This window comes from Schistocerca gregaria, chromosome 7, assembly GCF_023897955.1.
Source record: "Schistocerca gregaria isolate iqSchGreg1 chromosome 7, iqSchGreg1.2, whole genome shotgun sequence".
NCBI classification, from domain to species: Eukaryota; Metazoa; Arthropoda; class Insecta; order Orthoptera; family Acrididae; genus Schistocerca; species Schistocerca gregaria.
The window spans coordinates 339871624-339884592 of record NC_064926.1 but is presented as its reverse complement, the minus strand read 5'-3'; positions in this window follow the sequence as shown (position 1 = coordinate 339884592).

Here is a 12969-nt window from a genome sequence, read left to right as displayed (position 1 = left end):
CGGAGGCGACTTCGACCTACCTAGTATGGGGTGGGATGTCTATCGATTCATTATAGGTGGTACAGACAAGCCGTCGTGTGAATTACTTTTGAACACATTATGCGAAAACTGTCTTGAGCATCTAAACATCTGAGTAGGTTCAGTTTTTCTTAGCTGTTTGAAAATCAAATAACGTAAGAGGTTTTCCAGCACTGTCATTTTTAAATTTTTCTTATGGAGGTTTTCGAAGTAGAAATTATCGTCAACCACTTAAAAGGACGTCGAATGGAGTTTATTTAGAACTGGAAAATGTGAAAAATATTACAGCTGCTAGTATGCATAGATATCAAAAAACGTTTAAGTATGTTTCAGTGGCATCAACACTGACAGGAATTAAAAAAAAAAAAACATTCATTCACCCGTGTTGCTACAGTGAAAATAATGTACGTAAATACTTTATCTGCCATTAAAACACTCTTCATAGTCAGGAATTCTGATCTGAAGTCGGGCAGGGAGAGTTCATAACACCAACATTGTTTTCGCCGGGTGCAGAGCAAGTTCTTAGGTAATGAAATCGTAAAAACGACGAAACGACGAAAGGTTGTAGGAGAGACAAAAGAACTCAAATAATTTAATAAAGGCAGGTCGTCCTATCCCTACCATTTAGGTTCCTTTCATCTTATGCTAGCAACTAGCTCCACACTTATCAGTAATACACAAACACTCGCCCGACGAAAGAACTGCACCTTGCGCTTACTCCTAGAGCATCGGGCCCTCATCTCGGGATCGGCGACGCTTCAAACGGAAAGGTGTCGACACACAACAAAAAAAGCCCAGATCTCAGATCATATGAGATGTCTGTAACGTTGTCATTGTCCATTGTCGCCAAATTTCTCCACAATTCTGCCCAGTGCAACCGTGGACGTGTAAAACGATGGGAAAGTCGTCAACTCAGACCCCTCGCCTAACATCTACATCTATATGAATACTCTGCTATTCACAATAAAGTACCTGACAGAGGGTTCCATGAAACACCTTCGAGCTTCCTCTTTAGCGGTCCACTCTTGAGCGGCGCGCTTGAAAAACGAGCACTTAAATTTTTCAGTGCGAAACCTGATTTCTCTTATTTTATAGTGACGATCATTTCTCCTTTATGAAGATGGATGACATTTCAATGTTTTCGCAATCGGAGGAGAATTTGGTAATTGAAATTTCATGAGAAGATCCCGTCGCAACGAAAAATACCTTAGTTTTTATTATCGCCACTCCAATTCACGTATCATGTCTATGACACTATTTCCCCTATTTCGCGATAATACAAAACGAGTTGCCCTTCATTGTACTTTTTCGATGTCATCCGTCAGTCCCACCTTATGCGGATCCCACACCGCACAGCAATACTCCAGAATAGCGCTGATAAGCGTGATGTAAGCAGTCTCTTTAGTAGACTTGTTGCGCCTTCTAAGTGTTCTGCTAATGAGTCGCAGTCTTTGGTTTGCTATACCCACAACACTATCTATGTGATCGTGCCAATTTAGGTTATTTGTAATTGTAATCCGTAAGTATTTAGCTGAATTTACAGCCTTCAGATATGTGTGACTTATTGCGTAATCGAAATTTTGCCGATTTCTTTTAGATCGCGTGTGAATAACTTTACACTTTTCTTTATTCAGGGTCGAATGCCACTTTTCGCGCCATACAGATATCTTCTAAGTAGGCTGTTTCGATTTTTATATTGGTAACGCCACGTAGCGCCCTGTATTAAAATCACTGGCTGTGCTGTGTGCAGCCTCTGGCTGGTTGGCATTGTTGGCATATCGTGGTGTTGGCAGTTGGATGTGAACAGCGCATAGAGTTGCGCAGTTTAGCTGCCAGTATTGCAGTGGTTCGAGTAACGAAGGTTTTTGTGAGGTAAGTGATTCATGAAAGGTATAGGTTATTGTTAGTCAGGGCCATTCTTCTGTAGAGATTGTTGAAAGTCAGATTGCGTTGCGCTAAAAATATTGTGGGTCAGTTTAGTGTTGATTAGAATAAGTAAAGAGCGAAATGTCTGAGTACGTTCAGTTCTGCTCAGCTGTTTGAAAATCAAATAACGTAAGAGCCTTATCAGCACAGTCATTCATTAATTTTTCTGAGGGGACTTTTCAATCTTATCTAAATCATTTTGCAATTCGTTTTGGTCATCTGATGACTTTACAAGACAGTAAATGACAGCATCATCTGCAAACAGTCGAAGACGGCTACTGACATTCTGTCCTATGTCATCAATATAGATCAGAAACCATAGAGGGCCTATAACGCTTCCTTTGGGAACGCTGGCTGTTATTTCCGTTTTACTCCATGACTTTCTATCTATTACTGCGAACTGTGATCTTTCTGACAGGAAATCACGAATCCAGTCGCACAACTGAGGCGATACTCCGTAGGTACGCAGTTTGGTTAGAAAACGCTTTTGAGGAACGGTGTCGAAAGCCTTCTGGAAATCTAAAAAGAAGAAATCAATTTGGCAGCTACTGTCGATAGCACTCATTACTTCATGAATATAAAGAGCTCGTTGTGTTTCGCAAGAATGACATTTTCTGAATCCGTTCTTACCATGTGTCAGTAAATCGTTTTCTTCGAGTTACTCCATAATATTCGAATACAGTATATGTTCCAAAACCGTACTGCAAATCGACGTTAGTGATAGGGGGCTGTAATTCAGCGAATTTCTCCTACTTCCCTTTCTGGCTATTGGTGTACTTCAGCAATTTTCCAGTCTTAGGTACGGATCTTTCTGCTAAATATGGAGCTATTGTATCAACGTACTCTGAGAAGAACCTGACTGGTATACAATCTGGACAGAAAGCCTTGCCTTTATTAGGTAATTTAAGCTGCAGTGCGAACCGATGATATCTATTTCTATGTTTCTCATCTTGGCATTTGTTCTTGATTGGGCTTCAGGATTATTTACTTCGTCTTCTTTGGTGAAGGAGTTTCGGGAAACCGTGTTTAATAACTCTGCTTTAGTGGCACTGTCATCAGTGACTCTTCGTTGTGCAAATTATTGAAAGCATCTCGCATCGAAGTATGCGCTATATTTCGAACTTCCGCAACACTTTGCATGTCTTGGGGATTTTGAGTTCTTTTAACTTTGGCATGCTTGTTTCGCTGCCTCTGCAACAACGATCTGACCCGTTTTGTGTACCTTGGGGGATCAATAGCATCATTTATTAATTAATGTCGTATATATCTCTCAATTGCTGTCGATACTATGTCTTTGAAATCATTACACAACTTTTCTACGCTTACATGATGAGATCGGAAGGAGTGCAGACTGTCTCTTAAAACGGTATTAGGATCATTCGTATCAGCTTTTTTAAATAGATACACCTTGCGTTTCTTTTTGATAGTTGTAGGAGTTACGCTATTCAGCCTAGCAACTACTGCCTTTTGTTCGCTAATCCCTATATTCGTCATGATACTCCCTCTTTGTCCAGGATTATTTGTTGCTAAGAGGTCAATTATGCTTTCGCAACCCTTTACCCTTCAAGTGGGCTCATGAACTAATTGTTCAAAATAATTTTCTGAGAAAGCGTTCAGTATAACTTCGGATGACGTTTTATGCCTGCTGTCGGCTTTAACGTATAATTTTTCCTGCATATAGAGGGTAGATTAAAGTCACCACCGACTATGATTGTATGAGTGGGGTACCTGTTTGCTTAAAAAATGGTTCAAATGGCTCTGAGCACTATGGGACTTAACGTCTGAAGTCATCAGTCCCTTGAACTTAGAACTACTTAAACTTAACTAACCCAAGGACATCACACACATCCATGCCCGAGGCAGGATTTGAACCTGCGAACGTAGCAGCAGCGCGGTTCCAGACTGTAGCGCCTAGAACCGCTCGGCCACCACGGCCGGTGTGCCTATTTTTTTTAACTGTTCAGCAATTATACCTTAAGTCAGCAACTATACCTTAATTACATATGGTCTCTTCTCTTGGCGCCTCTATGATGGATGTCACAACCACGACACCCAACGTTAAAGTCACGCGGATTTCTTACGAGTGGCTGAGGAAAACGTTTAAGACACACCACCGTTCAGAATCAACACTTAAACCCGTCAGGGGGAGGCTTCCAGAAAGTAAGCGAATTCCCATCCCTTGGCGCTTTCATTTACACACATTCTGATGCATCGGGTTGATCTATTATTCCGTTATTCTGCGCAACGGATTAATCTGAGATGTACCCTTTACCCTGTGGCTCCTGCAAGATGCGATTTCCACCCCCACACTACTACAGAAGTCAGACAGACGCTCCTAACGTTCTAAAGAGAAATGCCTGAAAAACTTTCGGCAATAAATATCTTCTGCAGTCGTCCACTGTAAGGAAATGACACAAAAATTCACAAAATGTCTTACGTAACTAGTGGGGCACTTGGGTACTGGAGTAGTGCTAGCTAGTATAAGAAAAACATGAAACTAACGGAAGTTATTATTTATTTTGCCAAAATTCTGGGAAATCACAATGTCACTTTTACTGATGAATTGAACAATTAATATCCTGGTTCTTTCAGAAATGTGAAGTTGCCTCTCAAGGATAGGATTCGCTGATGAAATTTCTATACAAAGTTTAAGATGATTGTTGACTTGGCAGAATGGCTGAGAGGCACGCTTACTCAACAAATAAGATAACTCTCGTTCTATCTGGATTGACCTTTGCCAATCAAACTCTCCCTATGCCTTGATGAAATCGAGGATTCCTATTCGCCCCTAGTATAACTATTGGCGTGGTACACCGGTCAGATAACCAGTCCACCACGATGCCACTCAAAATTCGCTCGCAGGTGTTTAACTATAACTCTGTCCATTCACATCGCACAATAAGTGTGGCGGCCAACACAGTGAACAATGCTTAATCACAAGGACTCAATATAGAGTAGCACTTCTATTTCCTCTCGACAGAGGTGCTCTCTCAGTAAAGTACTGAGGAGAGACTTGTTCCTCACTCCAAGGGCGACAACGGAACGGCACCTCTCCTTGCCAGACGTGAAGGGGTATATGTTTCGGTCTCTTCCATTATTCCTTCAGCTCAAGGCATCAGAAATATCGTCTGCCAATCAGCATTGCTCTTCTAAAACTGGAGAATGACGTTTCGTTTAAGGCGACCTATCCGGAAACTTGTAGCTTTGGCGTTTGGCGTTTGCTATCTCCCTGTGAAAATCTCTGAAACTGCGTGCTATGTGTAAAGAATGCGTAGGCTCGCTGCTCCCACACAATGTAGCGGAATTTGCTTCTAAGCCGAACACGGATTTTTTCCCCCCTTTCCACTCGGGCCCAAGCTGTCCACTTTGGGCGTCACCGGCCGACATGGGCTGGGTCGTCCTCTGAAGGGCCTGGCGTCCCGTTGTGCGGCCTCTCTCCCGAACTAAAAGCCTCTGTGACCGTCTTGTCTGGAATGTATGTGTGCACGCCAGCCTCGAGTATTTCAACCACGGTGCACGCACTTGTCAATTGCATATCGTTTACATGAATTTATACATAACTGACTTTATCGTATCGAGTTTTGGTTCGAATGAAGCGTCTTGATGTGCAGAACATGATTGTGAAGGCAGAATATGTAAGCACTGAAGGTCAGGAGACCATGACGTCCTACAACATTTAGCGGTTTTAGAAGTGATGTGCAACAGCACGGGGTCCCTGACCAATGTTGACACAGCTGACAGCCTCCGAATGGTTCACACTTTCTCTAAGGAATTCTTAGGGCTGCAGCCTCGTTGAACATAATGTGACCTTTTAGCAACATAACACGACTGAAATTTTGTCTGTCTTATTCAGTCTGGAACCGCTAGAGACCGTTCAAAACCATTCGATGCAATCTGAAAGTCATCCAAAGCGGCAAAGAGTATTTAAGATTTTTCGTGCCCTCTTGTTTCATGCCTTCTCTGGGCGTGATCGCAGGTGTGCGATATTAACATGTGCATGAATAAAATTCCAAAGGGTTCTTTTAAGGCCCTGCAGTTTGATAACATCGTTTTTTTTTCTGAGACACCTTTTCATGACGCCTCAACTCCCGACCTTCTCCTCCAAATCAGGAAATACTTTGTTGTCGCACCACCTGCAAAGGAAGAATTGATGATGGTTATAAAATATTCGGAACTCACATGATGAGATGCAAGTGTTGGTTTTCTTCCTGAGCGCTATTCGATGAACTCTTTGCTACTTAAATCTAAATTGCAGAGTAATCACATAGACTTAGATGTAGACAAAATATTAGGTAATCATGTAGGTGTAGACAAATGATTAGATTGTCTCAACCATCTTCGTTTTGTTGACGACACTGTACTATATCCACCCTGGTTCTGATAACCCTAACACATACATGGTGTATTTTTATACACCAGTACTGAAAGTCGGACTAAAATTGAATAACAAAAGAACTGATATAAGGAGTAAGCAACACATTGAAAAGGAAGTCGAATAATTTAATAATTTAGTCACAGGACTGGGTTCTACATATCTGCAAATACGACTGTTGAAGATAATGACTGAATGCAAAGTGTGCAAAATGCACAGACAAGAAAAAATAACTTACATTCTTGTGGTCACCTTTTTTTTTAGAAGTTCTTTTATTAATTTTCATTCCTTTTTTCTTGTGTAGTGCCAGGATGTAGCCAATCTAATTCCTGGGGAATAAGAGTCGGACGCATAATAGTAAATTTGCCTATTCAAATTAACAAGTGTATATATTGCAAGAAGCTTGATTTAAATAATTTGGGTGTGGTTAGGTTTTAGTTTCTGACAAGAGTGATGATGATGATGCCTAATATAATTTTAGTTTTGTGGTTTTGGCTTTGGTCATGGTTCTGTTATTACTGATGATGAGTCGGCATCGAAATTTGGCATCAGTTGGTATTTATTTTTCATAGCGGTGAAAAACTTTGCACATTAGCGAGGTATAGAGTGATAGTACAAGTATTAGATGCTCAGTGTTTTGGGCCACTGTCTACAATTAAATCTGTAGCAACTACGCCTTTCTTAAGTCTTATCTGATTACCTCTTGACCCCGATAACCAATGAATTATGAGCAGTTCTTTATATAGTCTTTCCCAACATGTTTGCATTCTTTCACTCTGTTATCTTCTTTGCTCCTCAGTAGCGCAGTGCATCTTGTTTAGAGGCTTTCTCTGCTTTGAAAATCTATATTCGATGTAGCTATCTCGTCTGAATATTTTTGTTATCATTGACCTGTTTACTGTTTTTCTTGTTGTTGAAATGATGAAAATAAGTTGTTAGGCTTATCTGTGTTCTCCATTTTTTAAGGTGTACAAGTAAGTTGCACTCTTGTGGAGACTATTGTTGCTAATTACACGCTGGCTGCTGTTTGTACCCATTCTCGATCGAAGAGCAGGTCGAAGACACGTTTTTAATTTACCTCCATTCGCTCTGCTGCCCTAATTTGAACCCTGAAGTGTAAGATGTAGCACTGAGAATCAAGGGATATATAATTAATATACCTAATTTTTACTTTTGTGTGTTTCCTGTAATTGTATGCAGTGTCGAGTTTTCGGTATTTACAAAGTTTGCATCTGCCATCCCAAAGTAATTGCTACACTTCATTGTTGTTTTCGTAAAGTATTCTAAAACAATGGTGGTACGAGTATTTAGAAAATGTTGTTAAGTGTGCACTGTGTGGTTAGTTAAGGATTAATTTCTTTACAGTTTTTCTCAAATTATGAATTACAAAGATATTTGTGTTTGTATTCTTAGCGTAAATAGCTAGGTCACCTGTGAACGCCAATCGGTAAACCCAGTTTTCTCAGTGTCTGCGTTGTCCTAAAACGGCGGATAATGGCCTAGTTGACTTTTCTTTCAATTTTGCGCAATGATGATATTTTGCGCAGAAACTTCAGTTTACTCGTACATTTGTAATTTGTGTATGGGATTGTTTGTTTAAGATTATCGTCTTTTTACCTACTTTCATTACAAAGAGCTTGGAAAATAGGATTAATTAATCTGTGGAGCCAAATTTTTCTGGAAGTGCCGTAACTTGGTTTCGTTATTGTGTATTGTTTGAGTACTGAGTTGAGGTGGAAGTGGTGGCGGTTCATCGAACTGGTTTCCTAAACTGCCTGATATTCCATCGAATAGGATACTATGAGTTACTAGGGTCTGTTTTGTCTTCCATAATTTCAGGTGAATGTATTACTGAATAGTTCTAATTCCCCCTATTCCCCACAAAAATTTAAGTCTCAGCTTAAGGATTTTCTAATTTCTATGTTTATTCTGTTTTCTTCTGAGGCTTTTTTCTTTTTATTTCTTAGAACTGGATTTCACATATTCAGGCTATTGAAATATTAGCCCTTCATTCTGCTCTTCGCAGTTGAAGCGGTTTTCCATGTAATTAGCTAGATGTGGACAATTTCTTTGCTGCTAAGTGTTAGCTTATTATTTTTGTCAGTAAACCACAGGCTTTCTCAGTTAGGCTTTTGTAACACGATCTTGAATGTTTTGTAAAATTCTGTAGCAGGCTATTTTGGAATCTAAGCAATTTAAAGGGAATAGAATACTAATATCTCAGGTCTTGTGTGGTTTTATGTGTTGTGTTTGTTTCGTATAGCTTCAGTGTAAGTTGGAGATCAAACACGACATTCTGGATATCAGATTTAAAGAAAATTAATGTCCCATGTCCCACAAAAATTTCCCTTGAAGCTGTATGGCTGCTTTGCTTGTTTTAAATGTCATCCTCAGCGGAATACAGATATAAAAGAAAGATCATAAATTAATTACAGTTCGAATTTTTCATTTTTCCTTTCTACTGCAACATTTAAATCTCACCCTAGTAGAGAAATTAAGTTACGTCCAGACAGCAATTAATACTGCGGATGAGAAAGTCAAAACTATGTGGGATGATATGAAACAGGAGACAGGACAACCAGCCAGTATACAAGATTCCATAACAGTTACACAAAATGGCAATACTATAATTGACAATTCACAGATTTCTGCTACTTTTAGGAAGCACCTTCTAAATAGGAATAAATAGGTGAGTTAAAGAAACAAGAGAATATATTAAAGATGACATTCCGCAAACATTTACCAACTAGAAGTATCACCAAAATCCTTCATTGATATTAACAGAATTATAAAAATTTTAGAAAGGAAAAGTTCCTCTGGCTTTGGTTGAATTTAAATCAGAAATCTGGAAAGTTGTTGCAACTTAATAATTATTGTCTTAGTAATATATATAATTCATCACTGGCTTTGCAGTTGTTAAACCTCTTCATAAGAAAGCTTGCAAGCAAGACTTAAGTAATTGTCCTCCAATGGCCTTATTGGGAAAGTAAAGCTCTCAAGAGTAGTCTTACACCTAAGTAGAAATAATGTACTTAGTTTATCACTGTTTGGATTCCAGGAGGTTTGTTCAGCTGAGAGTGCCATTTATACAGTTCCTTATAACATAACACTAATCTTAAATAATAAAATATCACAAGTTGGAATTTTTTGTGGTATTTCGAAGGCACTTGACTGTGCAGATCCCGTTACTCTCCTGAAAAATATCAAGTCTCATGGAACTGATGGTATTACACGCAAATAGTAAGACTCCTCTTTAACAAACAAAGGTAAAAATGTTGCGGTTAATAATACAAACAATGCCAGGAGGGTAGAAAACTTTTGTTATGGGAGAGAAATCACAAATTGTGTCCCACAGGGTTAAGTTTTGGATCCACTCCTATTCCTTATATGGTATATGTGAATGACCTGCCTTAAAACCTCAACATGCTGGTAGGTACATTGTGGAGACGTTTCTAGTGTAACAATAAATTCTATAACAGACGAAGAAACGCAAGATATCGTAAACTATATTCCCCAGAAAAATTATTTTGTGGTTCTCAGAAAATGGACTCTGACTAAATTTTGGAAATATACTCTAGTTTCAGTCCTATACAACAAACAGCCATACCAACGATTAATGTACCCTTGAACAAGAGCAACTCCTGTTGGTATACATATTTATGAAAACTTGAACCGGAAGAAGGATACTACTGAGCTTTTCAAGCAATTAAGTTTGGTTACTTGGTCTCATCGTATAAATGTTAACGCTGCAAACAAAATGATTAATATCCTGACATATGTTGAGTATTTCCACTCACTAATGTCTAATGGAATAATTTTCTGTGGTAACTCTTCACTTGGAAAGAAAGTTTTGAGGGCAAAAAAGTAAGCTGTAAAAAATACTACGTGGTATGAGATCAAAGTATTTCGCGACGGCACTTTTGTCTGAAACAATCTCAGGCTTCTTGCCGCGTCAATTCAGGGTAAAACTGTCGAGCTTTCGACGATAACCTCCATCGTCTTCGTTAAGAGTAACAGCCTGTCATAACTGCCTGTTAAACTGTTGCTGTAGTGGCCTTGTACAACACAGAGACGGTTTCTGAATGGTTGGTAATTACGTCATACTATCGCAGATGATGTCAACGACTGCGCAGCAGGTGTCACCACTCCCGCCGTGGCGAAAACGTTGTGACGAACATGTCTCGCTCTTCTCTGCACTGACAGATCGCTTCCATGCACCGCTAAGATTATATCAGCTGTCACGGTTGAAGATTTCCTCTCATATTCTTATTTCTACAGCTTGTTTAGTCACAGAATCCGATTATGTAGGAGCCTGTGACATAACGTTTGTTTTGTTAAACAGTATTTTATGTTTGAGACTTCCTGGTAGATTAAAACTGTGTGCCCGACCGAGACTCGAACTCTGGACCTTTGCCTTTCGCGGGCAAGTGCTCTACCATCTGAGCTACCGAAGCATGACTCACGCCCAGTACTCACAGCTTTACTTCTGCCAGTATCTCGTCTCCTACCTATTTTATGTTTGTTTGTTAACTGTGCTCAGCAACTGCAAAGTTATGGTGAAAGTTCAAATTGTTAAGATGCATATCCGTGGGCATCTGCTTGAAGCACGCAGTAGCCGGCACGTCCATCCGACTTTCTTTGTACCAACTTATCTGAAAATGGCAGTCTTTCCACATTTTCTTTCTGGATGGTATACTGCTCAGAACATCAGCGACATGTTTAAAAAAAAGAACTGTAAAAATCTGCAGTTGCAGAGCACAGCCTCGCAAACAAACATAAAATATCGTCCGATGAAACAAAAGTTTTCCCTAGGCTCCTAAATACTTGGATTCTGTAATTATAGAGGCTGTAAATTTTTCCATCTTGCAGAGGGTATAATATTAGCGGTACATTAAAGCGTGCTCTCGCTGCAGAAATGAGCCAGAAATATTCGTCGCAATGTTTACGCTATAGTGTGAATGTTGGCGCCGCTACCGGAGACGTTGATACCATATGTGACAGCATGACATAGTGACCGACCAATCAGAAGCTGTCTTTGGGCTGTACAAGACCACCACAGCAGGAGCTTTGACAGTCAGCTGTTCCCGACGAAGGCGGTCGAGGTAATCGTCGAAAGCTCGAAGCTTTATCCTTAAGTGACGCAGCAAAAAGTCAGAGAATGCTTTACATAATACTACGCGATGTTCACGCACAGACGTTATGTAGTTAACTGTTCAAGGAGTTCGACGTATTGAGACGAACAGTGAGTGAGATCCATACCTACAACACTGAAGGAAAATGACCTTTATTACCATCTATTAAAGTTGGCCGGCCGCGGTGGCCGAGCGGTTCTAGGCGCTTCAGTCCGGAAGCGCGCTGCTGCTACGGTCGCAGGTTCGAGTACTGCCTCGGTCTTGGATGTGTCCTTAGGTTAGTTAGGTTTAAGTAGTTCTAAGGGGACTGATGACCTCATTAAGTCCCATAGTTCTCAGAGCCATTTGAACCATTTTTAATGAAGTTGTCAGTGGCTCAGAGAGATATTTAATATGCAGCAACAAAAATCTTTGATCATCTGGCCAATAACGTGAAGTATCTGACAGGTAACAAGGAAAACTTTAGATTTAATCTAAAATCATTTCTCCATTTACAACTCATAATCCATGGATTGATAACTTACAAAAAATATTTTTAAGTGTTGTTGCATGAGCAAAACCAAGAAGTGTGTTCATTATTATGAACGTTAATAATGTATACGAGGCTGAAAGGTGTACGTAAAATTTTTGCTTATTTGAGCTGTCTGGAATCACGCTCGTAAGGTTTGAATTGCTTAGAGACACGCTCGCAGCCTCGACAGAGATTCTGTGCCGCACAGAGATGAGTCAGACTGACCTTTGCTCTGGGAGGATGAGCGCCAGATTTATGAAGAGATTAAGAAAAAATCAGCCAACCAGTTGGCAGGTTTACTAGCCCTTGACTCACGTTTCAATATTTGTAAAAATATATTCTTCAGAAGGAGTGGGCCTTGTTACTTCACATGTTGGTACTTACGATTAGCTGAAGCCGAGCGTCTCTTGTCATACATAACAACTGACATAAAAACGAGAATTATCACGTGCAGTGGCTTTTGGTAACAGCCAGATTACATTTAGCGTACTTCAAAATAAATGACCACAGTAAAGGCGCACTGGTAGAGGCTCTAGTCAACATAAAATTTGTAACAGCTGTCGAAGTATAAAGTAAGTTGTATTTGCATAAATTAAATATACGAGTAGCAGCAAAGGATAAACAATGGACTTTTTGGTATTTTGTTATGAATCAGTAGAAGACTTTTTCCGGAGAGAAAAATAATTGATTTCACGTTGATGCGATTATAATTTTCAAGAACGTGTTACAGGTAGTGGTTAAGTTTGTTTAATTTGCGGCAGAGGTTTGATAATGCAGCATTCTTGATTCGTCGGATACCCATATCAGGTATCTTTTTGCTTTTGATTTTTTGTTAGGATTTATCGATCAATGAGAGATAAATGGATTTAAGATATAGGTTTTGGAATTTTGTTTACGGCTGTACTATACCTGTGAAGTTCAATACTTGAAATTTTTTTGTAATTGTTAGGTGATTTCATAGAAAGCTTAAGTGTTTTAGAAATTTCGTAAGATGTTACTAAGTCAATGAA